Here is a 26,624-nt window from a genome sequence, read left to right as displayed (position 1 = left end):
TCACAGTTATATCACACAATCCTACATGGAAGGCAGTTATAGAAAGATCAAATTGAACCCTGAAGGATATGTTAAATAAATAGAAAGAGATAATAAAGGCCCAAAGAAATATATTGTATAATGCTTTATTAACTTTGAATTTTCTAAATGCAAAAGAGAAAGGAACAACAGCTCTGTAGAACCATTTGATAGTAGAAAAAACTATGGAATTAAATCAACCAATATACTTTTTATTTATTTATTTACTGTGTAATTTTATTTTATTTATTTTTTATTTATTTTTTAAATTTATTTATTATGTACACTGTGTTCAGCCTCTATGCCTGCAGGCCAGAAGAGGGCACCAGATCTCATTACAGATGGATGTGAGCCACCATGTGGTTGCTGGGAATTGAACTCAGGACCCCTGGAAGAGCAGTCAGTGCTCTTAACCTCTGAGCCATCTCTCCAGCCCCTATTTTTTATTTTTTTAAATTTATTTATTTATTAAAGATTTCTGTCTCTTCCCCCCTACCGCCTCCCATTTCCCTCCTCCTCCCCCAATTAGGTCCCCCCCATCAGCCCGAAGAGCAATCAGGGTTCCCTGCCCTGTGGGAAGTCCAAGGAACCCCCACCTCCATCCAGGTCTAGTAAGTTGAGCATCCAAACTGCCTAGGCTCCCACAAACGCAGTACGTGCAGTAGGATCAGAAACCCATTGCCATTGTTCTTGAGTTCTCAGTAGTCCTCCTTGTCCGCTATATTCAGAGAGTCCAGTTTTTTCCCAGGCTTTTTCAGCCCCAGGCCAGCTGGCCTTGGTGAGTTCCCAATAGAACATCCCCATTGCCTCAGTGTGTGGGTGCACCACTTGCGGTCCTGAGTTCCTTGTTCATGCTCTCTCTCCTTCTGCTCCTGATTTGGACATTGAGATTTATGTCCGGTACTCCAATGTGGGTCTCTGTCTCCTTTCATCGCCTGATGAAGGTTAATATTCAGGAGGATGCCTATATGTTTGTCTTTGGATTCACCTTCTTATTTAGCTTCTCTAGGATAGCAAATTATAAGCTCAATGTCCTTTATTTATGGCTAAAAACCAAATATGAGTGAGTACATCCCATGTTCCTCTTTTTGGGTCTGGCTTACCTGACTCAGGATAGTGTTTTCTATTTCCATCCATTTGTATGCAAAATTCAAGAAGTCCTTGTTTTTTACTGCTGAGTAATACTCTAATATGTATATATTCCATACTTTCTTCATCCATTCTTCCATTGAAGGGCATCTAGGTTGTTTCCAGGTTCTGGCTATTACAAACAATGCTGCTATGAACATAGTTGAGCATATACTTTTGTTGTATGATAAGGCCTCTCTTGGGTATATTCCCAAGTGTGGTATTGCTGGGTCCAGGGGTAAGTTGATCCCGAATTTCCTGAGAAACCGCCACACTGCTTTCCAAAGTGGTTGCACAAGTTTGCATTCCCACCAGCAATGGATGAGTGTACCCCTTTCTCCCCAACCTCTCCAGCAAAGGCTATCATTGGTGTTTTTTATTTTAGCCATTCAGACAGGTGTAAGATGGTATCTTAAAGTTGTCTTGATTTGCATTTCCCTGATCGCTAAGGAAGTTGAGCATGACCTTAAGTGTCTTTTGGCCATTTGAACTTCTTCTGTTGAGAAATCTCTGTTCAGCTCAGTGCCCCATTTTATAATTGGGTTGATTAGCCTTTTACGGTCTAGTTTCTTGAGATCTTTATATATTTTGGAGATCAGACCTTTGTCAGTTGCGGGGTTGGTGAAGATCTTCTCCCAGTCAGTGGGTTGCCTTTGTGTCTTAGTGACAGTGTCCTTTGCTTTACAGAAGCTTCTCATTCTCAGGAGGTCCCATTTATTCAATGAGGTCCTTAATGTCTGTGCTGCTGGGGTCATACGTAGGAAATGGTCTCCTGTGCCCATGTGTTGTAGAGTACTTCCCACTTTCTCTTCTATCAGGTTCAGTGTGTTCGGACTGATATTGAGTTCTTTAATCCATTTGGACTTGAGTTTTGTGCATGGTGATAGATATGGATCTATTTTCATTCTTCTACAGGTTGACATCCAGTTTTGCCAGCACATTTGTTGAAGATGCCCTCTTTTTTCCATTGTATACTTTTAGCTCCTTTATCGAAAATCAGGTGTTCATAGGTTTGTGGGTTAATGTCAGGGTTTTCTATTCGATTCTATTGTTCAACTTCTCTGTTTTTATGCCAATATCAAGCTGTTTTCAATACAGTAGCTCTGTAGTAGAGTTTGAAGTCAGGGATGGTAATGCATCCAGACAATCCTTTGTTGTATAAGATTGTTTTGGCTATCCTGGGTTTTTTGTTTTTCCATATAAAGTTGATTATTGTCTTCTCCAGATCTGTCAAGAATTTTGAAGGGATTTTGATGGAGATTGCATTGAATCTATAGATTGCTTTTGGTAAAATTGCCATTTTTACTATGTTGATCCTCCCAATCCAAGAGCAAGGGAGATCCTTCCATTTTCTGGTGTCCTCTTCAATTTCTCTCTTCAAAGACTTAAAGTTCTTGTCAAATAGATCTTTCACATCCTTGGTCAGAGTTACCCCAAGATATTTTATGTTATTTGTGGCTATCGTGAAAGATGATGCTTCTCTGATTTCCCTCTCTGTTTCCTTATCCTTAGTGTATAGGAAGGCCATTGATTTTTTGGAGTTGATCTTGTATCCTGCCACATTACTAAAGGTGTTTATCAGTTGTAGGAGTTCTTTGGTAGAATTTTTGGGGTCACTTATGTATATTATCATATCATCTGCAAATAACGAAAGCTTAACTTCTTCCTTTCAAATACGAATCCCCTTGATCTCCTTATGTTGTCTTATTGCTATTGCTAGAACTTCAAGCACTATATTGAAGAGGTATGGAGAGAGTGGACATCCTTGTCGTGTTTCTGATTTTAGTGGGATGGCTTTGAGTTTTTCTCCGTTTAATCTAATGTTAGCTGTTGGCTTGCTGTAAATAGCTTTTATTATATTTAGGTAGGACCCTTGTATCCCTATTCTCTCCAGGACCTTTATCATAAAGGGGTGTTGAATTTTGTCGAATGCTTTTTCAGCATCTAATGAAATGATCATATGGTTTTTTTCTTTCAGTTTATTTATACGGTGGATTACATTGATAGATTTGCGTATGTTGAACCAGCCCTGCATCTCTGGGATGAAGCCTACTTGTTCATGATGGATAATTTTTCTAATGTGTTCTTGGATTCAGTTTGCCAGTATTTTGTTGAGGATTTTTTGGTTGATATTCATGAGTGAGATAGGTCTGTAATTCTCTTTCTTGGTTAAGTCTTTGTGTGGTTTTGGTATCAGGGTAACTGTAGCTTCATAAAAGGAATTTGGCAATGACTCTTCTGTTTCTATATTGTGAAATACATTAAGGAGTATAGGTATTAGTTCTTCTTGGAAGTTCTGTTAGAATTCTGCATTGAAACCATCTGGTCCTGGGCTTTTTTTGGTAGGGAGGTTTTTGATAACAGCTTCTAATTCTTCGCGACTAACAGGTATATTTAGATTGTCACCTGGTCCTGGTTTAACTTTGGTATATGGTATTTATCTAAAAAAGTGTCCATTTCTTTTACATTCTCCAATGTTGTGGCATACAGGCTTTTGTAGTAAGATCTAATGATTCTCTGAATTTCCTCTGTGTCTGTGGTATGTCCCCCTTTTCATTTCTGATCTTATTTATTTGTGTGTTCTCTCTCTGTCGTTTGATTAGTTTGGATAGGGGTTTATCAATCTTGTTGATTTTCTCCAGGAACCAGCTTTTGGTTTCATTGATTCTTTGTATTGTTTTCTGTGTTTCTATGTTGTTGATTTCAGCCCTCAGTTTGATTATTTCCAGTCTTCTACTCCTCCTAGGTGAGTCTGCTTCTTTTTTTTTCTAGAGCTTTCAGGTGGGCTGTTAAGTCTCCAATGTGTGCTTTCTCTGTTTTCTTTAGGTGGGCACTTAGTGCTATGAACTTTCCTCTTAGGACTGCTTCCATAGTGTCCCATAAGTTTGAGTATGTTGTTTCTTTATTTTCATTGAATTCAAGGAAGACTTTAATTTCTTTCTTTATTTCTACCTTGATCCAGGTGTGGTTCAGTAGTTGGCTGTTCAGTTTCCATGAGTTTGTAGGCTTTCTGGGGGTAGCATTGTTGTTGAATTCTAACTTTAATCCATGGTTATCTGATAAGACACAGGAGGTTACGAATATTTTTTTTGTAATTGTGGAAGTTTGCTTTGTTACCGAGTATGTGGTCAATTTTCGAGAAGGTTCCATGAGCTGCAGAAAGAAGGTATATTCTTTCCTATTTGGGTGGAATATTCTATAGATGTCTGTTCAGTCCAATTGATTCATTGCCTCCATTAATTCTCTCATTTCTCTATCAGACAGAAATCATGTTTCTGTCTGATTTACCTGTCTATTGGTGAGAGAGGAGTGTTGAAGTCTCTTACTATTAGTGTGTGCGGTTTGATAGCAGCCTTGAGTTTTAGTAATGTTTCTTTTATGTACGTGGGTGCTTTTATATTAGGGGCATAGATATTCAGGGTTGAGACTTCACCCTGATTAATTGTTTCTGTTATGAGTATAAAATGTCCCTCTCCATCTCTTCTGATTAATTTAAGTTTGAAGTCAACTTTGTTAGAAATTAGTATGGCCACACCTGCTTGTTTCTTAGGTCCATTTGCTTGATAAACCTTTTCCCATCCCTTTACTCTGAGTAGGTGCCCGTCTTTGTGGTTGAGGTGTGTTTCCTGTAAACAGCAGAATGTTGGATCCTGTTTTCGTATCCAATCTCTTAGCCTGTGCCTTTTTATAGGTGAGTTGAGTCCATTGACATTAAGTGATATTAATGACCAGTGGTTGTTAACTCCAGTCACTTTTTTAGTAGTAGAGTTTGTGTGTTTCCCTTCTTTGAGTTGTATTGGTGAGGAGTCTCTATATGTATGAGTTATTGTGGTCATTGTTGGACTCCTTGGTTTGTGATTTTCTTTCTATTACTTTCTGTAAGGCTGGATTTGTGACTATGTATTGTTTCAATTTGTTTTTATCCTGGAAAATTTTATTTTCTCCATTTATAGTGAACGAAAGCTTGGCTGGGTATAGTAGTCTGGGCTTGCATTGATGGTGAGAGAGTGCTTTTTAGAGAGACTCCTACTTCATGGCTGCATTCAGGATCCTGTGCCGGGTTTCTGTGTTCTGTCTCTACACCGGCGCTTCTGCCACCTACTTGTTTTTTCAGAACTAGAGTTGGGAGTGGCCACTCACAAACACTGTTTTCAGCAGCTCTGTGCCTTGTAGACTTGTCTACAAGCTAATTCTATGGAGGCATTTTCTCGATTAAGATTTCTTTTTCCTGGATGATATTGACATAAAACCTTGCTGGTACAGATGGTTTCGCTAGTCTATTTAATAGGGATGCTTCCTGCTTTATCCTATGAATAATATGTATATTACATATACATACATATGCATCAGTGTGCACATATGCATATATATACATGTTAGGTTTAAATTAAATTTACACACATTTTATGGGAAATCTAGAATTAAGAAGGTTCAATTCATCTGCCTTACCCATCTCCTGAGAGTCGTGGTGTTTCATCCTGAGATCAGCAATCTTTGCTTGTTTCTTTCAACAGTAAATGCGAATTGGTGTGTCATATTTTGATTTACCTAGCATATTAAAAGATACTTAACTTTCTTTTCTTTATGACAAACCTATAGGTGACTTCTCTGAAATTGCCTTTAACCCATTGCTCACAGGTCATGGCCATATTATTCTAAATTACAAGATGCTTCAGTGTTGAGAGCAGAACACAAAGTGAACTTTAAATTCAGATACTCAGCACACAATGCCTTTAGATGAACGTGCATACTGTTTACAAGGATCAGTTATTAGACCCTGCAGGTGTAGATAAATTTCCAAGAGGAACCATAAGATGATTGCTTGGTAGCTGCTGCCTCTGCTCCATGGTAACCATCATCTTTTCTTGCCCAGTTTCAGCAACAACACAATGTGAACATTATAGACGATGTCATTTGAGGGTCCAGCGGTTCAAGCCTTTCCAACACCATTTACAGAAAGATGCATGGTTGAAAGAGGTGAGTGAAGATTTTGGAATGACAAAGAAACGTTATATTTGTTCTTTATGTAGTTATAATTATTTTATCTCAGCTTAGTGGAGGCTTGTAATGTGTTATCTGACTGTGCTTATGCATAATCATTTATAATTAGTTTTCCATTTTGTTTGCTCTAAAAATTAATCAGAATAATTTTAGAAAATAATTTGCCTTGAATCCTAGCAGCTGCCATTTTTTCAGCAACATTGTCCAAGGCACTTAGACATTTGAAAAATACTGCTAAAACATGAGGGGCATCATCTTTACTTACTGAGGCCTGAGGTGTTTCAAAGGCAATAGAAGGGATGGCTGTATTAAGTGGAACCTTAGGAAAGGCTTCTAGGAAATCATTTTGATATGTACTCATGACAGTCATAAATTGCACATATGACGATGAGTTTTGGATCTCAGCATAACACTTGATACACTTAATCTGACAGAAGAGAAAGTAGGTAATACAGTTGTTCTTTTGATGATGCAATTGTCTTTGAGTCATGACTACTCCTGCAAGCAACCCCTTACATGTATGCTTGTAAGTAAACACAATGAAATTTATTGGTTCACCATTTTGGATTTTGGAGTAATCAATCAGTTTATGGTTGGATTTAAAGCCCGATCTACAAAATAGAGTTGTTGTGTAACATTATTGCTAAGGAGACAGGAACAACTGTCTAATCACTCTAGATAATAAACCAATGACCCAAAGCATGGGTGACAACTCACAAAAGCTGGGAACCTCATGTGTAGAAAAGTGTTCTTTCCAGGCTGTTTGGGTAGCTCCACTTTCTTTCAGGAAGATCACCTTTTCTGAGTGTGTGTTTCAGCAGTCCTTACTGCTTCTACAGCCTGGGGGAGGGAGGGGCCTGGAGAGTTTGGCCAGTTTTAGAAAGTTCCTGAGGCTATTTTGAGATATTTACTTCCCGATCTTCAGTTTGCTAGCAAGAAGGAATGCTTCAGCTTCCCTTAGAATATTCTGGTGTTTCTCCTCTCTGTAAAAATCCTGACTTAACTGTCTCAGTGGGTGGGTGCACCCCTCGTGGTCCCGACTTCTTTGCTCATGTTCTCCCTCCTTCTGCTCCTCCTTGGGACCTTGGGAGCTCTATCCAGTGTTCCAGTGTGGGTCTCTGTCTCTATCTCCATCCATCGCCAGATGAAAGTTCTAGGATGATATGCATGATATTCGTCAGTATTGCTCTAGGATAGGGTCATTTCAGGTTCGCTATCCTCAGCTGCCCAAGGAACTAACTGGGGGCCTCAGCTTGGGCACCTGGGAGCCCCTCTAGGGTCAAGTCTCCTGCCCATCCTAAAGTGGGTCCTTTAACTAAGAAATGGGGTTCCGTGCTCCCCTATCCAACCTTCCTTTTTCCCGATCCTCCTGTTTCCCCAAGTCCCCCCTCCTTTCCTTCTACCTTTTCTCTCCCCATCTCCCCTTACCCCCATCCCACCCCACCCCCAACATCCCACTTTTCTCCCCGGCAATTTTGTCTACTTCCCTTATCCAAGAGGATAACTATATGTTTTTCTTGGGTTCACCTTCTTACTTAGCTTCTTTAGATTCGCCTATTGTAGGCTCCGTGACCCCTATTTATGGCTAGAAACCAATTATGAGTGAGTACATCCCATGTTCATCTTTTTGGGTCTGGGATACCTCACTCAGGATAGTGGGAGCTCACCAAGGCCAGCTGGACTGTTACCAAAAAAAGCATGGGATAAAACTGGTCTCTCTGAACATGACGAACAATGAGGGCTGATGAGACGCCAAGGACAATGGCACGCGGTTTTGATCCAACGCAATGTACTGGCTTGGTGGGAGCCTAGCCAGTTTGGATGTTCACCTTCCTAGATATGGACGGAGGGGGGAGGACCTAGGACTTACTACAGGGCAGGGAACCCTGACTGCTCTTTGGACTGGAGAGGGAGGGGGAGAAAAGTGGGGGGAAAGGGAGAGGGGTGGGAGGAGGGGGAGAAGAATGGGAGGAGGGGGAGGGAAATGGGAGGCTGGGAGGAGGTGGAAATTTGTTTTTTTTCTTTCTTTTCTTTATTCTCCTTTTATCAATAAAAAAAAGAAAAGAAAAAAAAATCCTGACTTAAAATATCCAGTTGTTTCATCCAGTGTTTTAAGGAGCTTCCCTCAAAGATGGAAACTTTTAATCTCTGAGGAAACTGTGATTGGGCAGAAACTCACACCCGACACCATTTCAGGCTGGATAGTTCATGGGGCTCTACTGCTGTTATTCTGATAAATGCTATACTGCTAGTATTAAACAGATTTTCTGTTGACTTGTTATTATACCCGTGGGTTAATGCATCTCTCAACTGTTCTATATGCAGTATACGGTGATTAACACAGAGACTCGCACAAGAGGTCAGTCTTGAGAGTGAGGGAATAAGAAATTCTCATCCCTAAAAAGGTACATTTGTATCACACACTCCTCTCCATGCATGCAGGGGTCCCTATGGGAGAGGAGGCAGCTAGAGTGTAGTAGCCAGATGTAGTGGACGTTTAAATGGAAACAGTGTCGTCTGCACACAGTCAGGAGACAACACATTTTAAATTCAAAGTTATAAGTTATGACAGCAGACACATCACCTGTTCAAATTTAAACCAAACAAATCCCAGAATGGAGAGGGGAGGTGGGCAGAAAGGACCATCCCCAGCACAGGGGTTTAGGGCAACTGATAGCTGTGGAGAAAGGAAGAGTCAGTTTTCTTAGGAGTGTAGTCACAAACGTTCAATAGTATATGGTCAGTACAAATTGGACTTGATGTGGAAGCTGTAGAGATGGCTCAGCAGTTGAGAGCACTGACTGCTCTTCCTCAGGACCTGGGTTAAAATGCCAGCACACACACAGAGACTCACAGTCACCTGTAACTCCAGTTACAGAGGATCCAGTATCCTCTTCTAGATTCTGTGGGCACCAGGCACACAAGTGGTACACAGAAATAAATGCAGGCAAATTATTCATATCTATAAATTAAATAAAATTTAAATTGGACTTTATGTGCTTAAAAGATGACACAAAGTTGGGTGCGTAGGGAAGATGGGTGGATTAAGGAGGATTTGTAGGGGGAGAATATGATCAAAACACATTGTAGAAAATTGTATAAAACTGTAATTATCTCAAAAAAATCTTAATGTAAGCACAGATTGTGCTTTTGCTTCCTAGCCACCCTGACCTGAATAATCACACAAAAACTATATTAATTACAATACTGTTTGGCTAGTAGCATATTCCTAGTTAGGTCTTACATCTCAAATTAACCAATTTCTATTAATCTATGTATAATCATGAGGCTGTGACCTGCCAGGGAGATTCTAGCATCTTTCTTCTTCGGCCGCTACATGGTGTCTCTGCCTACTCTCTCTCTATATTCAGTTTAGTTTTCCTTCCTAGCTCTATTCTGTCCTGCCATAGGCCAAAGCAGCTTCTTTATTAACCAATGGTAATAAAAGACATTCACAGCATACAGAGGGGAAACCCACATCATCTCCCCATATTGTCTAAATAAAAAGGAAGGTTTCAACTTTAACATACTAAAATTACATATAACAAAACAGGTATCAAGCAAGGCTTGCAGTTTCAATACTTTTGGTGAGTCTAAAGATTTATATCTAATTTATCTTTTATTGTAGCTAAGGAAAACTATTTGTCTTCAACTCCATCAGAGACCCTAGAAAGATATTACCTAATTAAACAGTCACCCAAAGCTGTTCTGTAACTTTGGGGCATCCATCTTCAGCCTATAGGCCCATAGTACCTGACAGACTTTTTCATGAAGCAAGAAATTTGAAAGAATGTTTTGCATATATTGGCAGTTTGTCAGTCACTTTCTTCTGTGTTCTACAGAATGTCTGGCAGATTGTTTCATGAAGCAGGGACCCTAAAGTACTGTCTCACCTTCTTTAGGCAAGTTCAGCAGTCATTTTTCTGTGGGCCCTGCATGTCCAGTTTATACATCATACCATCAAGCAGTTCAGGCAAGAGCAGGTTCTTGCCCAAAAGTCTAGCAAACTCCATAAGGAGCTTCTTCAATGCCTATCATTCTCTCGAAGTAATTTGTGCTGCCAGAAGCAGGCATGTCTAGTTGTCAAGTAAAGTTCCTAAAACCTTTTAAATGCCATATTCTGTAGGTCTTTAAGCTATTGAAGTTTATCTAACCAAAATGTACCTCTGTATATCTAGAAAACCTAACTAATATGGCTACAGGTTTGACTATTATAATTATCTATTAATCTTTAATTTTAAATTATACAGTTTAAAATGACCTGCACAAACACAATACCTTAAACTAGAGCAGAAATTCCTATACACAGTGTAACAAAATTGACCCTAAATTTGTATCAATAGACCAAGATCCATACCAACGCAAAGTATTCATCTCTATATCATTTATAATCATTTATAATCAAACTTTTGTAATAAAACAGTTATTTATTCTAGAGACTAGCTCAATTCAGGAAATATCCAGGCCAGCTTAATGATAAACAATTATATTTTTAATTGTTATAAGGGGAAACTCACGCCACAAGAATGGAAAGTCCGAGTTCAGCTGTGTCCAGTGGGAATCACCCAGAAAGAGCACACACCTGGTCCAATCCAATTTTTCTTCCTGGGTTCCAGGTAGGCATGCCTTAATTAGGCTCCACTTCTTAAAGGTGATTGGTTAAGAGAGCTTTCCCCATCATTTTATAAACATCATTTTGGGAATTTGGGCATAGTTTTCTCTAAAGTGTTTCCTGCTATTTGTTGGGCAAAGTATTTTTAGGGTTCCAGACACCTTTCAGGGGCTCTTGTTCCATTAAACCACATTATCCTGGAAGGAATTCACAGGTTCCCATCTTCTGTGGAAACAAAAGCAAACCCTCTTTTCCAAAGTAGCATGTCCTTGGACTCACATTTTGCAGTCAAGACACCTTTATGTCGGCTTAACTCAGCAGCCCTCACAATCACATGTCTCTCTGCAGTTAGCCCATTAACAGTAAAAAGTTAAAAGAAAACACAATTATATACATAATCCAGACTCTTTATGTATTTTCCTTCTTTCTGGGACTTTTTTATCCTATCACTCCTTAATATATATTTCATTATCTTTACTCTTTTAATTTATGACTTTTCTTCTCACTCTCCTAAATCCATGTACGTTTATCTAACACTGTGACCCATTCAGAGATCTTATTCATCTAAATCATATTGTATATCTGCAGTCATTTTCTGATCACTGTTGTAAACTGTTGAGCAGGCATGGCTAGGAGCAGAGCGGCCTCTTCGGCTGCTGTTTTACCCTTCCCAGCTTTTCAACATGACAGATGTTCACTGCCAGCTCTGGGAGGCATGCTTACCACCCCAACTCTGGGAAGCAGTTGGTTCATGCCACCACCAAATAACTTTCATCATGCTGCCCACAAACCCCATTCAATCAGACCTCCCAAAAGAACCAGAACATTTGTGCTATGAGCATGGACCATGAAGTAGTTTCTTAAAGAAGCCATGCAATTTTTGCTCCTAAGGCTGAGTCTGGAAGCCTTCTCTTAAAGGAGTCATGCCTCTGTTCACTGCCAGCAGACAGAGCCAATCTGAAAAACAATGCAACGACCAACAAGCTCCAATTGACTTCTGTTTTTGTAGGTCTAGATGCCCTTTTGAAAAAGCTTTCTTTAATGTTGATGTACATTCCTGAACTGGGTGCCATTTTGTAAGTGGAGTTTTCACTTTTGTTTCTCGGCCACCCTGACCGACTCACACAATAACTATATTAATTACAACATTGTTTGGCCAATGACTTAGATATATTCCTAGCTAGCTCTTACATCTGAAATGAACCTATTTCTTTTGATCTATGTATACTACAAGGCTGTAGCCTACCAGTAAGATTCTGGAGTCTTTCTCCTTTGGCAGCTACATGCCATCTCTTTGACACCTCCTACTCTCTCTATGTATTCAGTTTAGTTTTCCAACCTGTCTCTGTTCTGCCTGACATAGGCTAAGCAGCTTCTTTATCAACCAATGGAAACAAAACATATCGTAGCATATGTAGGGGATTCCCACATCATCTTAATTGTAGCATTGTGTCTTTTTTTTAACCTTTCTTTCTCTCCCCACATTTCTTTCTAGATACAGAATGAAGATGAATAAGATATACACTCATGTCATCATTAAGAACATTTATTATTTTCAAATTTGCATCGGAATTTCAGCCAGCACCTTCCTTCTTTTGCTGCATGTCTTCATGGTCCTTCAAGACTGCAGACTTAAGCCCACGGAGCTGATCACATGTCACTTGGCCCTTGTTCATATTGTGATGCTGCTCACTGCACTAGACTTTTGGCCTCCAAACATGTTTGAGTCACTGAATTTACAGAATGACTTCAAATACAAGGCATTGTTTTACCTGAGCAGGGTGATGAGGGGCCTCTCCATCTGTATCACCTGCTTCCTGAGTGTGCTACCATCATCAGCCCAAGCACTGACTGGGTGGTTAAAACCAAACACACACTTACAAATTACATCATGTATATTTTCTTGTTTTTCTGGTTCCTCAACTTGTCTTTTAGTAGAAATGTCATCTTGGTCACTGTAGCTTATTCCAACACAAGCCAGACAAATCTACTTGTGGTCAATGAATACTGCTCGATGTCTCCAAGTACCCACATCAGGAGGGGACTGTTTTTCATTTTGACATTTTCCAGGGATGTCTTTTTTGTGGGTCTCATGATGTTCTCTAGTGCATACATGGTGTTTCTGTTGTTCTGGCATCGTAGGCGATCACTGCATCTCCACAGAAGCAGCCTCTCTGTAAGACACTCCCCAGAGAAAAGAGCCACCTGGACTATCCTGGCTCTGGTGAGTGTCTTTGTGGTCACATACTGGATGAACCTCATCATTTCATCTTATTCAACATTGCACTGGAGGTATGACACTGTCCTTCTGAGTCTTCAGAAACTTGTACTCAATGCCTATGCTACTGTGTGTCCAGTGATACAAATGACTTTCCAGAAGAGAATACATGATATTGTACAATTTAAGTACTGTAAATACAGTTACTTTATAACACGGTAATACTGGTTTTTTTTCCCTTGAAAATAGATTACCAAACAGTCAGTTAACTAATTAAGAAACACAAAATTCACTTCTCTGGTTTAAATAAGTGTATGGAAGTCATTTTAATAGACATAAATTTTAAGATGATACCATCAACTACTACATAATTATTTTAGTTTAATGCTCAGCATAATCGATTTTTTCTTTTTTCTTTTAAATTTTGATTTATATCAATACCAGTCACAGTTCTAGCTTCCTTCTTCCCTCCCTCCCAATACCCTTACCTTTCTCTGACCCACCCCTATTCACTCCTCAGAAAGAGTAAGGCCTCTTATAGGGAGTCAGCAATGCCTAGCACATCAAGTTGAGTCAGGACAAAAACCCTCACTCTTGTATCAAGGCTGAGCAAGGCATCCTACCATAGAGAATTAGCTCCAAAGAGCTAGCTCATATACCAGGGTTAGATTTATGTTCTACTGCCAGAGACCCCTCAAACAGACAAAGACAGACAACTGTTGCCCATATGCACAGGGCCTAGTTTCATCCCATGCAGGCTCCCCATGTCTGTCTAGTCTGTGAGCTCTCATGAGCTCAGGTCAGCTGTCTCTATGGAGTTCCCCATCGTGAACTTGACCTCACCTTGTTCATATAATCCCTCCTCTCTTTCTTTGACTGGACTGCCAGTGCTTGGCTGTGGATCTCTGCATTTGCTTCCATCAGTTACTCCATGAGGGTTCTATGATGACAGTTGGGTATTCGCCAATCTGATTACAGGGAAAGGCCAGTTCCCCCTCTCCTCTATTGCGAGGAGTCTCAGCTGGGGTCATCCTGTGGGTTCCTCGGAATTTCCCTAGCAGCAGGTTTCTCCCTGACTCCATAGTGGCTCCTCCATCAAGGCATCTTCCCTGTTCTCCCTCTTCATCCCTTCCCCACTCAACTACCCCTTTACCTCATGTTCTCATGCCCATCACCTCCCTTCTACCGCCTCCACCTCCAGTTTACCCAGGAGATGTCATCTATTCCCCTTCCCAGGGTGATCCATGCATCTCTCTTAGGGCCCTGCTTGTTACCTAGCTTCTCTTGAGCTGTAAATTGTTCTTTTTATTGGCTGCTTTACATGTAGCAGGATCCACTTATGAGTGAGCTCATATTGTTTTATTTTTTTTGGATTTTTTTTCATTCATTCATTCATTTATTTATTTATTTATTTATGATTTCTGCCTCCTCCCTGCCACTGCCTCCCATTTCCCTCCCCCTTCCCCCAGTCAAGACCCCCTCCCTCGTCAGCCCGAAGAGCAATCAGGGTTCCCTGCCCTGTGGGAAGTCCAAGGACCACTCACCTCCATCCAGGCCTAGTAAGGTGAGCATCCAAACTGCCTAGGCTCCCACAAAGCCATTACGTGTGAGCTCATATTGTATTTGCCTTTCTGGGTCTAGGTTACCTTACACAAGATGATTTTTTCTAGTTTTTTCCATTTGCCTGCAAATTTCAAGATGCCATTGCTTTTACATCTGAATAATACTCCATTGTTAAATGTACCATGTTTTCTTTATATATTGTTTGGTTGAGGGGCATCTAGATTGTTTCCAGGTTCTGGCTATTATGAATAATATTGCTGTGAACACAGTTGAGCAAGTGTCTATGTAGTATAATTGATCATCCTTTGGGTATATGTCCAAGAGTGGTAATGCTGGGTCTTGAGGTAGGCTGATTCCCAATTTTCTGAGAGACTTCCATAATGATAAATCCTGGACCCACTACCAGGGGCCCCAAACGGGTCAAGCCATATAAGTGTCACACACTTTCAGAGGGCCTACTTTCATCCCATGAAGGCTCCCCATCTGTCAATCTAGTGCCCATGATCTCCCACTAGCTTGAGTCAACTGTCTCTGTGGTTTTTCCAATCATGATCTTGATCCCCCCTTGCTCACATGATCCCTCCTCCCTCTCTTCAGCTAAGCTCCAGGAGCTCAGCACAGTGCTTGGCTCTGGATCACTACATCGGCTTCGATCAGTTACTGGATATAGGTTCTATGGTGACAATTAGGGTAGTCACTAATCTGATTATAGGGAAATGTCAGTTCAGGCACCCTCTCCACTATTGCTAGGAGTCTTAGCTGGGGTCCTTGTAGATTCTTGGGAATTTCCCTAGCACCTGGTTTCTCCCTAACCCCGTCATGTCTCCTTCTATCAATATATCTCTTTAATTGCTCTCCCTCTCTGTCTCTTCCCCAACTTGTCCATCTGGAGCCCTCGTGTTCCTATCCCCCATCACTTCTCTTCTACTCCCTTCCTCAGTTTACCCTGGAGATCTTAACTGTTTCCCTTCATGTATGTTCCTATTAAGGTCCCCCTCTTTACCTACCTTTGCTGGGGTTGTGGATTGTAACCTGACTATTCTGTGCTTTACATCTATATCCACTTATAAATAAGGTCATGCTGAGTTTGTCTTTCTGGATCTGGCTTACCTCACTCAGGATTGTTTCTTCTAGTTTCATCCATTTGGCACAAATTTTAAGATGTCATTGTTTTCCTTTTTACTTCTGAGAAATACTCCATTGTGTAAAGGTATTACATTTTCTTTATCCATTCTTTGAGGGGCATCTGGGTTGTTTCCATGTTCTGGTTATTATGAATAATGCTGATTCTGGTTCCATCAGTTACTTCATGATGGGTCTTTGTTGACAGTTGTGGTATTCACCAATCTGATTACAAGGGAAGGCCAGTTGAGGTGCCCTCTCCACTATTGCTAGGAGTCTTGGCTGGGATCATCCTATGGATTCCTGGGAATTTCCCTATCAGCATGTTTCTCCCTAAACCCACAATGTCTCTTTATACCAAGATATCTCTTTTGTTTCTCTCCCACTCTGTCCGTTCCCCAACTTGACCATCCCATTCCCTCATGTTCTCATGCCCCATCCTTTCTCCTTTACCACTCCCCTTGCCTCCAGGAGATCTCATCTTCCCAGGGTGATCCCTCGTAGGGTCCTCCTTGTCACCTAGCTTCTCTGGAGCTTTGGATTGTAGTCTGGTTCTCCTTTACTTTTTATCTAGTATCCTATTATGAGTGAGTAATACTGTGTTCATCGTTCTGAGCCTGGGTTACCTCAGTCAGGTTTTTTTCCTAGTTCCATTCATTTGCCATCCTGTGATTGACAGCATCAGATGCAGAGATTCACGACCAAACACCAGGCTGAGCTCTGGGAATCCAGTCCAGAGAGGGAGGAAGGAATATATGAGAAAGGATGTCAGGATCATAGAGAGAAAATCTACAGAGACAGCTGAACTGAGATTTTTGGAACATGTGAGCTCTAGACTGACAGCAGTGGAGCCTCCAAGGTACCAAACTAGGTCCCTGCATGTGGGAGACAGTTATGTAGTGTGGGATACCTGAGGAGCCCCTGAAAGTAAGACCAGGATCTATACCTGGTGCATGAGGTAGCTTGTCGGTGCCCGTTCTTTATGGTGGGATGCCTTGCTCAGCCTTAATGCAGGGGGAGGGTCTTGGTCCTCCCTCAACTTAAAGGTCCATGCTTTGTTGACTCCCCCCAGGATCCCTTACACTTTGGGAAGAGTGCATATATATGGACTGGGCTTGGGGAGTCAAGGGGGACAGGAGAAGGTGTGGGAAGGGGAAATGTGGTTGGAATATAAAAATTAAAAGAATAAAAAATTATAAAACCACAAATATTGCTGCTATGAACATAGTTGAGCAAATGTCTTTGTGGTATGATTGTGTTTCCTTTGGCTATATGCCCAGGAGTGGTCATGCTGGGTCTTGATGTAGATTGATTCTCCGTCTTCTGAGAAAGCACTACAATGGTTTCCAAAGTGGTTGTATAAACTTGCACTCCCACCGGAAATGAAGGAGTGTCCCCCTTACACCACATAATCTCCAATGTAGGCTGCCATCAGTGTTTTGAATCTTAGTCATTCTGACAGGTATAAGATGGTATTTCAGAGTCATTTAGGTTTGCATTTCCATGATGACTAAGGAGATTGAGCATTTCCTTAAATATCTTTTTACCATTTGAGATTTTTCTGTTGAGAATTCTCTGTTTAGATCTGTACCCCATTTTTTAATTGGATTATTTGGTATTTTGATGTCTCATTTCTTGAGTTCTTTATGGGGTTGGTGAAGACCTTTTCCAATTCTGTAGTCTGCATTTTATCTTACTTACCATGTCCTTTGCCTTACAGAAGCTTCTCAGTTCCAGGAGGTCCTGTTTATTGATTCTTGCTCTCGGTGTCTGTGCTACTGGTGTTTTATCTAGGAAGTGATCTCCTGTGACCATGTGTTCAAGGCTACTTCCCACTTTCTCTTCATTTAAGTTCCATGTAACTAGATTTATGCTGAGGTCTTTGATTCATGTGGACTTGAGTACTGTGCGTGACAATAGATATGGTTCTATCTGCGTTCTTCTACATGTTGACATCCAGTTATGCCAGCACCATTTCTTGAAGATGCTTTCTTTTTTCCATTGTACAATTTTGTCTTCTTTGTCACAAATCAGATTTTCATAGGTATGTGCATTAATATCAGGGTCTTCACATGATCTATCCCTGACACATGAGTTAGCTTGTTGGAGCCCATTCCCTATGGTGCGTGCCATTGTGAGCCTTAATGTAGGATGAAGCGGCATGGTACTGCCCCATCTGAATGTACCAGACTTTGTTGGCTCCTCATGGGATCCCTTACTCATTGGTAGGAGTGGATGGGGAGTGGGCTGGAGGAGGGGGGGGCAGGAGGAAGGGTGGGAGTTCGGACTGTGATTGGAATGTAAAATAAAGAGAAAAAGAAGAAAACGTGAAAGAATAAAAATAATATCAGGGACTTTAATTCTATTTTTTAAATTGATTTTTGTTGGTTGAGCTCTATATTTTTTCTCTCCTTCCCTCCCTGCCTCTCACCTCTCCTTCATCCTTCTCCAAGGTCCCCATGCTCCCAATTTACTCAGGAGATCTTGTATTTTTCTATTTCTCATGTAGATTAGATCTATGTATGTCTCTCTTAGGGTCCTCATTGATGTCTAGCTTCTCTGGGATTGTGATTTGTGGGATGGTTTTCTTTGCTTTATGTTTAAAAAGCAATTATGAGTGAGTACATATGATAATTGTCTTTCTGGGTCTTGGTTACCTCATTCAAAATGATTTTTTCTAACTCCATCCATTTTCCTGCAAAATTCAAGATGTCATTTTTTTTTCTGTTGAGTAAATGTAACACATTTTACTTATCCATTCTTTGATCAAGGGGCATTTAGGTTGTTTCCTGGTTCTGGCTATGACAATGCTGCTATGAATGTAGTTGAGCACATGTCCTTGTGGCACAACTGGGCATCCTTTGGATATATACCTAAAAGTGGTATTACTGTTATCTTGAGGAACATTGTTTCCTAATTATGTGAGAAATCACCATACTGATATCCAAAGGGCTGTACCAGCTTGCATTCCCACCAGCAATGCTGGAGTGTTCTCTTTACCCCACAACCTCTCCAGCATAAGTTGTCATCAAATTTTTTGATCTTAGCCATTCTTACAATATAAGATGGAATCTCAGAGTTGTTTTCATTTTCATTTCTCTGATGACTAAGGATGTTGAACATTTCCTGAAGTGTCTTTCAGCCATTTTAGATTCCTCTGTTGAGAGTTCTCTGTTTAGGTCTGTACTCCATTTTTTAGTTGGATTCTGTGTTCCTTTAATGACCAATTTCCTGAATTCTTTGTATATTTTGGAGATCAGACCTCTGTCTGATGTGGGGTTAGTGAAGATCTTTTCCTAGTCTGTAGGCTGTCGTTTTGTCTTGTTGATCATGTCCTTTGCTTTACAGAAGCTTTTCAGTTTCAGGAGGTCCCATTTATTAATCGTTTCTCTCAGTGTCTGTGCTACTGGGGTTATATTTAGGAAGTGGTCTCCTCTGCCAATGCGTTCAAGTGTACTTCCCACTTTCTCTTCTCTAAGGTTCAGTGTGGCTGGCTTTTTGTTGAGGTTTTTGATCCATTTGTACTTGAGTTTTGTACATGGTGATAGATATGGGTGTATTTTTATTCTTCTACACGTTGATATCCAGTTATACCAGCAGCACTTGTTAATTATGCTTTCTTTTTTCCATTTGATATTTTTTGCTTCTTTGTCAAAAATCAGGTGTTTGATTTAGTATGTAATTCTCTTTCTTTGTTGTACCTTTCTGTGGTTTGGGTATCCAAATAACTGTAGCTTCATAAAAGAAGTTTGACAATGTTCCTTCTGTTTCTATTGTGTGGAATATTGTGAGGAGTATTGGTACTAGCTTTTCTTTGCAATTCTGCGAGAATTCTACACTGAATCCGTTTGGTCCTGAGCTCTTTTGGCTGGGAGACTTTAATGACTGCCTCTACTTCATTAAGGGTAATCAGTCTGCTTAAATTGTTTATTTGATCTAGATTTAATTTTGGTATATGGCACCTATCCACAAAAATGTCAATTTCTTTTAAATTTTCCAATTTTGTGGTGTACATGTTTTTGAAGTACGACCTGATGATTCTCGGATATCCTCAGTGTCTCTTGTCATGTTCCCTTTTCATTTCTGAGTTTGTTCATTTGGATATTCTCCCTCTGCCTTTCAGCTGGTTTGGATGAGGATTTGCCCATTCTTTTTATTTTCTTGAAGAACCAACTTTTTGTTTCTTTGATTCTTTATATTGTTCACTTTCTGTTTTATTGATTTCAGTCCTCAGTTTGATTATTTCCTGTTATTTACTCATCCTGGGTGCACTTATTTCTTTTTGTTCTAGATGTTTCAGGTGTGATGTTATGTCACTAGTGTGAGATTTCTCCAAATTCTTTATGTATGTATTTAGTGCTATGAGCTTTCCTCTTAGCACTGTTTCCATACTGTGCCATAAATTTGGGTATGTTGTGCATTAATTTTCATTGTATTCTGGGAAGTCTTTAGTTTCTTTCTTTATTCTTCCTTGACCTAGTGATATTTTAGATGAGCATTATTCAGTTTCCAAGTGTTTACAGACTTTTTGTAATTTGTTTTATTGAATTTTAACTTTACATTATGGTGATCTGATAAGATACAGGTGGTTATTCCAATTTTTATATATCTGTTCAGATTTGTTTTGTGACCAAGTAAGTGGTCTATTTTAGAGACATTTCCATAAGGTGCCGAGAAAAGGGTATATTCTTTTGTGCTTGGTTGGAAGGTTCTATAGATGTCTGTTAAGTACATTTGAGTCATGACATCTGTTAGTTCCCTTATTTCTCTGTTAGTTTTCTGTCTACAGACCTGTCCATTGTTGAGAGTGGGTGTTGAAGTCTCCCACTATTAGTATGTGGGGTTTGATGTGAGATTTAAGCTTTAGTGATGTTTCTTTTACAAATGTGGCTGCCCTTGTATGTGGGGCAAATATGTTCATAATTGAGACTTCACCTTAATGTTTTCCTGTGATGAATACGAAATATTTTTTCTATCTATTTTGATAAATTTTAGTTTGAAGTCTATTTTGTTAGATATTAGGATATCTACGTCCACTTGTTTCCTAGGTCCATTTGCCTAGAAAATCTTTTCCTAACCCTTTATTCTGAGGTAATATCTGTATTTGAAGTTGAAGTGTGTTTCTTGTATGCCACAGGTCAACTCCTGTTTTCGTACCCATTCCGTTAGCCTGTGTCTTTTTATAAGTGAATCGAGTCCACTGATATTAAGAGATATTAATGACCAGTGATTGTTAATTCCTCTTATTTTGGTGGTAGTGTGTGTTCCCCTTCTTTGGGATTTGCTGGAGTGGGATTATCTAGTGCCTGTGTTTTTATGGTCGCAGCTAACTTCCTTGGGTTGGAGTTTTCCTTCATGAGCTTTTCATAGGACTTGATGTGTGGATGCATATTGTTTAAACCTGGTTATGTTATGAAATATTTGTTTTCTCCATCTATGGTGATTGAAAGTTTCACTAGGTAGAGTAGTCTTACTGGCATCTGTGGTCTCTTAGTGTCTGCATAATATCTGTCCAGGACCTTCTGGTTTTCAGAGTTAGGTATTATTCTGATGGGTTTGCCTTTATATGTTACTTGGCCTTTTCTTTTATAGCTCTTAATATTCTTTCTTCATTCTGTATGTTTTGTGTTTTGACTATTATGTTGTGAAAGATTTTTGGTTCAGTCTATTTGGTTTTCTGTAAATTTCTTGTATCTTTATAGGCATGCTTTTCTTTAGATTGGAAAAGTTTTCTAGTATGATTTTGTTGAATATATTTTATGTGCTTTTTGAGTTGAACTTCTCCTTCTATACCCATTGTTCTTAGGTTTGGTCTTTTCATGGTGTCCCACATTTCCTGGATATTTTGGGCTAAGCTTTTGTTAGATTTAGTGCTTTCTTTGACTGATGAGTCTAATTTCTCTATTGTATCTTCAGCACTTGAGATTCTTCCATCTCTTGTATTCTGCTGTTTATGCTTGCATTTGCGGTTCTGGATCGTTTTCTCACGATTTCTGCTTCTATAAGTTATTTATTTTAGTTTGAAGTCTATTTTTTCATTCTTTTTTCATTTTATTATCTCTATTTCAGTTTTCAAGTCTTGAGTAGCTCCTTTCAGATGTTTTGCTTGGTTTTCTTTAAGGGATTTGTTGATGCCTTCCAATTTTTTGTTTGTCTTTTCCTCCATTTCTTTGAGGGAATTTCTCATTTCCTCTTTACGCATTTGAAACATTCTCCTGAAGTTATTTTTTTTTAGGTCATTTTCTTCTGCTTCATTGATACTTGGTTGTTCAAGTCTTGTTGTAGGGTCACTAGATTTTACTGGTGTCGTGTTGTTCTTTGTTGTGTTGCCTGTGTTCTTACCTTGTCTACTCATCTTTTCCTCTAATTGGTGTTGTTGGGGCTGTCTGTGACTCTGGTGATTAATCTTCCTGCTTCCAGTGGATCCAAGGCTCAGATGGTTGTTCATCATGGTGCAGCCAGTGCTATGGTTCCAATTACTCATTGGTCACTCTGTGTTCCTGGAGGTTGCTAAGCACTCCCGGGGTTTGCACTGCTCCTGTGGAGTTTGCTCTTGTGGAATTCTTTGCTGTCCCAGGCCTGCTCTTGGCTAGGTCTCTGCCTCAGTCCTGTTCCTGTAGAATTCACTGCCTCAGGCCTGCTCTGGTCAAGGTCTCTGGCTTAGTCCTGCTCCTGTGGAGTTCAGCCTTTCCAGGTTCACTCCAGTACAGGTCAGTGTCTCAGTCCTGCCCCTGTGGGGTTCACTCACTCAGGACTGCTCTGGCCTAGGTTGTTGGCTCAAACCTGTTTCTGTTAATTGTCCTTGGTCTGGATCTACTCCTGCAGAAGTCCCTGGCTTGGGGTTGGTCCTGCAAAGGTCTCTGGCTCTGATCTATTCCCATAGAGGTCCAGACCCGTGTGCATCTGAACTTACAGAGGACCTGGCTCAGGCCTACTACCTTGGAGGTCCCAGACCAATGCCCAGATCTGCAGAGATCCTGGATCAGGCCCACTGCCTCAGAGGTCCCAGACTTATGCCTGGACCTGAAGAGGTCTCTGGTTTCTGCCTCCTGCCTTGAAGGTCCCAGACCCAGTCTCATGGCCAGACCCAGAGAGGTCCTGGCTCAGGCCTAGTTCCTTGGAGGTCCCAGTCTCACATTTGGATCAGCAGGGGTCTTGGCTCAGGTATACTCCCTTGAAGGTCCCAAATTCATGCCCAGACTTGCAGAGGTCTCTGGCCCTGCTCCACTCATTCAGTGGTTGCTCCCCTATACCTGCTCTTGTGGAGTTTGCTGCCTCAGGCCTGCTCTCTACAAATTGTTTCTGAATTAGCTGTATCACCAGGGCAGGCTTGGCTTTTCCAACAGCTCCAACCCCTAAGAGTTTCTATTCAGTGATTTGGAGCCGGCCTCTCTCTGCTCCTCCATGCCTCGGCTCCCATCATCACCTTCAGGCCCATGTGGCCCCCTCAGGTCCTGAAATGCTGAGGGAGCAGGCCCAGGCCTAGCCACCAAGGCTTTCCTCAGTCACCTCAGCTGCCACCAATTCTTTCTTCTATGAGTTACCTTGGTCTTATCACAGCAATAGAAAAATAACTGATACTGAAGTTGGTACCAGAGAGTGGGGTATTAATAGTTGCTGACAGACCTAAGCTGGTAATAATTTTAGTTTGGTCTGGTTGGTTGGTTGTTGTTTTACTTTTTTGATGTGGAAGACTTTGGGACTTTTGAAAAGTGGTCAAATGCTGTATGTAGTGCTTAATGGGCCCAACTAAGATAGAGAACAAAGATGGTAGTGCCAAGAACTAAATACACATCCACTGCTGTTGGAGTTCTAAATGGGTATGGTCACTTGGAAATTACTGAGGAGAATCCTCAAAAAATAAAAAAAAAATATCTACCAGATGACCCAGCTATACCAGTCCATGGCATGTGCCCAAAGAACTTATCATATGCTCTACAGATGTTTTCTCAGGCATGCTCATTGCTGCCCTATTCATAATAGCTAGAAAATGACAACCACCAAGGGTCCTACAATGGACAAATGGATATGAAAATGTGATCCATGGGCTCTATGGAATACTACTCAGCTATAATGAAAACTGACATCATACACTTTGCAGGTAAATGGATGAAACTTACTGAGTGTGGTAACCCAGACACAGAAAAAAATATATTACATGTTTTCTCTTATTGGAGGCTCCTAGGTCCAAACTTTCACATGTGAGTACATGTTCTGTTAAATAAAACAGAGCTAATTACCAGGATAGGGTGGATGTCTCCTTCACAAGAAGGTTGTTGGGGAGCCAAAGAGAGGGTAATGTCAGGGTAAGAGTGACCATAAAGGAGAAATGGAAAGGACTGCTGATTAGAGGGGAAGAGGGAGATAAATACAGAGAGGAGGGCAAAGGAAAATAGTATACTAGATATCTGGTAGCAGAAATGTGAAACATGGAGTTCTTAGAGAAGGGGAGAAGAGGAGAAGGAGGGAGGTTGGTTAATCAACCATAAGAATGTTTCAAAAATCCACAAAGAATCATACTATTAACTCTTTACCTAAACATACACACACACACAAACACACACACACACACACACACACAAATATACGTGTTAGTCAGTATGTATAGAGATAGTGTTAGTGAGATTTTATCATATGCAAAGGCAGTCCTCCCCTGAGAACCAAAGGCCACCTAACTAAGGCACCAGTGCCAGATATGAGAAGCTGTATTTGAGTTGTTGGTCAGAGCTCTCAAGAGACTCTTAAAACATACAGCCTAGTGATGTTGCCCTTTGTTCCCGCCCAGAGTGTAATTCCCTATTGATGAAGACACCAAACTGTTCAGAAAAAGATCCCTGAGACCTGTTAACTGAACTGACTTGAACATTCCCTTTCTGCAGTCTAACTTCCATGGTCATGCAAGCTTCACAAGGAGGAGACAACCTACACAATCTTTTTTTTTTTTTAAAAAAAATGTTTCTAAAAATAATGTTTATTTGCGAATTAAAAATTAAGACATAACATAGTTTCTCTGTATATGTTGAAAAATTTCTTTCTTTTTTTAATTTAATTTTATTTTATTTTTAAATTGAGAAAAGGAGAAAAAAATGTTTCCACCTCCTCCCAGCCTCCCATTTCCCTCCCCTTCCTCCCACCTTTCTCCCCCTCCTCCCCCCCTTCTCCCCCTCCCCCCACTCCTTTCCCCCTCCCTCTCCAGTCCAAAGATCAGTGAGGGTTTTCTGCCCTGTGGTAAGTCCTAGGTCCTCCCCCTCCGTCCATATCTAGGAAGGTGAACATCCAAACTGGCTAGGCTCCCACAAAGCCAGCACGTTAAGTAGGATCAAAACCCCGTGCCATTGTTGTTGGCGTCTCATCAGCCCTCATTGTTCGCCATGTTCAGAGAGTCCAGTTTTATCCCATGCTTTTTCAGTCACAGTCCAGCTGGCCTTGGTGAGCTCCCAATAGATCAGCTCCACTGTCTCAGTGGGTGGGTGCACCCCTCGTGGTCCCGACTTCTTTGCTCATGTTCTCCCTCCTTCTGCTCCTTATTGGGACCTTGGGAGCTCAGTCCAGTGCTCCAGTGTGGGTCTCTGTCTCTATCTCCATCCATCACCAGATGAAGGTTCTATGGTGATATGCAAGATATTCGTCAGTATTGCTATAGGATAGGGTCATTTCAGGTTCCCTATCCTCGGCTGCCCAAGGAACTAACTGGGGACCTCGGCTTGGGCACCTGGGAGCCCTTCTAGGGTAAGGTCTCTTCTCAACCCTAAAGTGGCTCCCTTAACTAAGAATTGTGGTTCCGTGCTCCCCTGTACAGCCTTCCTTTATCCCAATCCTCCTGTTTCCCCAAGCCCCCCCTCCTTCCCTTCTAACTTTTCTCTCCCCATCTCCCCTTACCCCCATCCCACCCCACCCCCAAGATCCCAATTTTCTCCCTGGCAATTTTTTCTACTTCCCTTAGCCAAGAGGATAACTATATGTTTTTCCTTGGGTTCACCTTCTTACTTAGCTTCTTTAGATTCAACTATTGTAGACTCCGTGACCCTTATTTATGGCTAGAAACCAATTATGAGTGAGTACATCCCATGTTCATCTTTTTTTGGGTCTGGGATACCTCACTCAGTATAGTGTTTTCTATTTCCATCCATTTGCATGCAAAATTCGAGAACTCATGGTTTTTTACCGCAGCGTAGTACTCTAACGTGTATATATTCCATACTTTTTTCATCCTTTCTTCCATTGAAGGGCACCTAGGTTGTTTGCAGGTTCTGACTATTACAAATAATACTGCTATGAACATAGTTGAACAAATGCTTTTGTCATATGATAGGGCATCTCTTGGGTATATTCCCAGGAGTGGTATTGCTGGGTCCAGGGGTAGGTTGATCCCGAATTTCCTGAGAAACCGAAACACTGACTTCCACAGTGGTTGCACAAGATTGCATTCCCACCAGGAATGGGTGAGGGTACCCCTTCCTCCACAGCCTCTCCAGCAAAGGCTATCCTTGGTGTTTTTGACTTTAGCCAATCTGACAGGTGTAAGATGATATCTCAAAGTTGTTTTGATTTGCATTTCCCTGATTGCTAAGGAAGTTGAGCACGACCTTAAGTGTCTTTTGGCCATTTGAACTTCTTCTGTTGAGAATTCTCTGTTCAGTTAAGTGCCCCATTTTTTTAATTGGGTTAATTAGCATTTTAAAGTCTAGTTTCTTGAGTTCTCTATATATTTTGGAGATCAGACCTTTGTCTGTGGCTGGGTTGGAGAACATCTTCTCCCAGTCAGTAGGTTGCCTTTGTGTCTTAGTGACAGTGTCCTTTGCTTTACAGAAGCTTCTCAGTTTTAGTAGGCCCCATTTATTCAATGTTGCCCTTAATGTCTGTGTTTCTGGGGTTATACATAGGAAGCAATCTCCTGTGCCCAACTGTTGTAGGGTATTTCCCACTTTCTCTTCTATCATTTTCAGTGTGTTCGGGCTAATA

Source organism: Microtus pennsylvanicus, chromosome 1 (genome assembly GCF_037038515.1).
Source record: "Microtus pennsylvanicus isolate mMicPen1 chromosome 1, mMicPen1.hap1, whole genome shotgun sequence".
In the NCBI taxonomy this organism is placed as follows: domain Eukaryota; kingdom Metazoa; phylum Chordata; class Mammalia; order Rodentia; family Cricetidae; genus Microtus; species Microtus pennsylvanicus.
Note: the sequence above shows the minus strand (reverse complement) of the source record.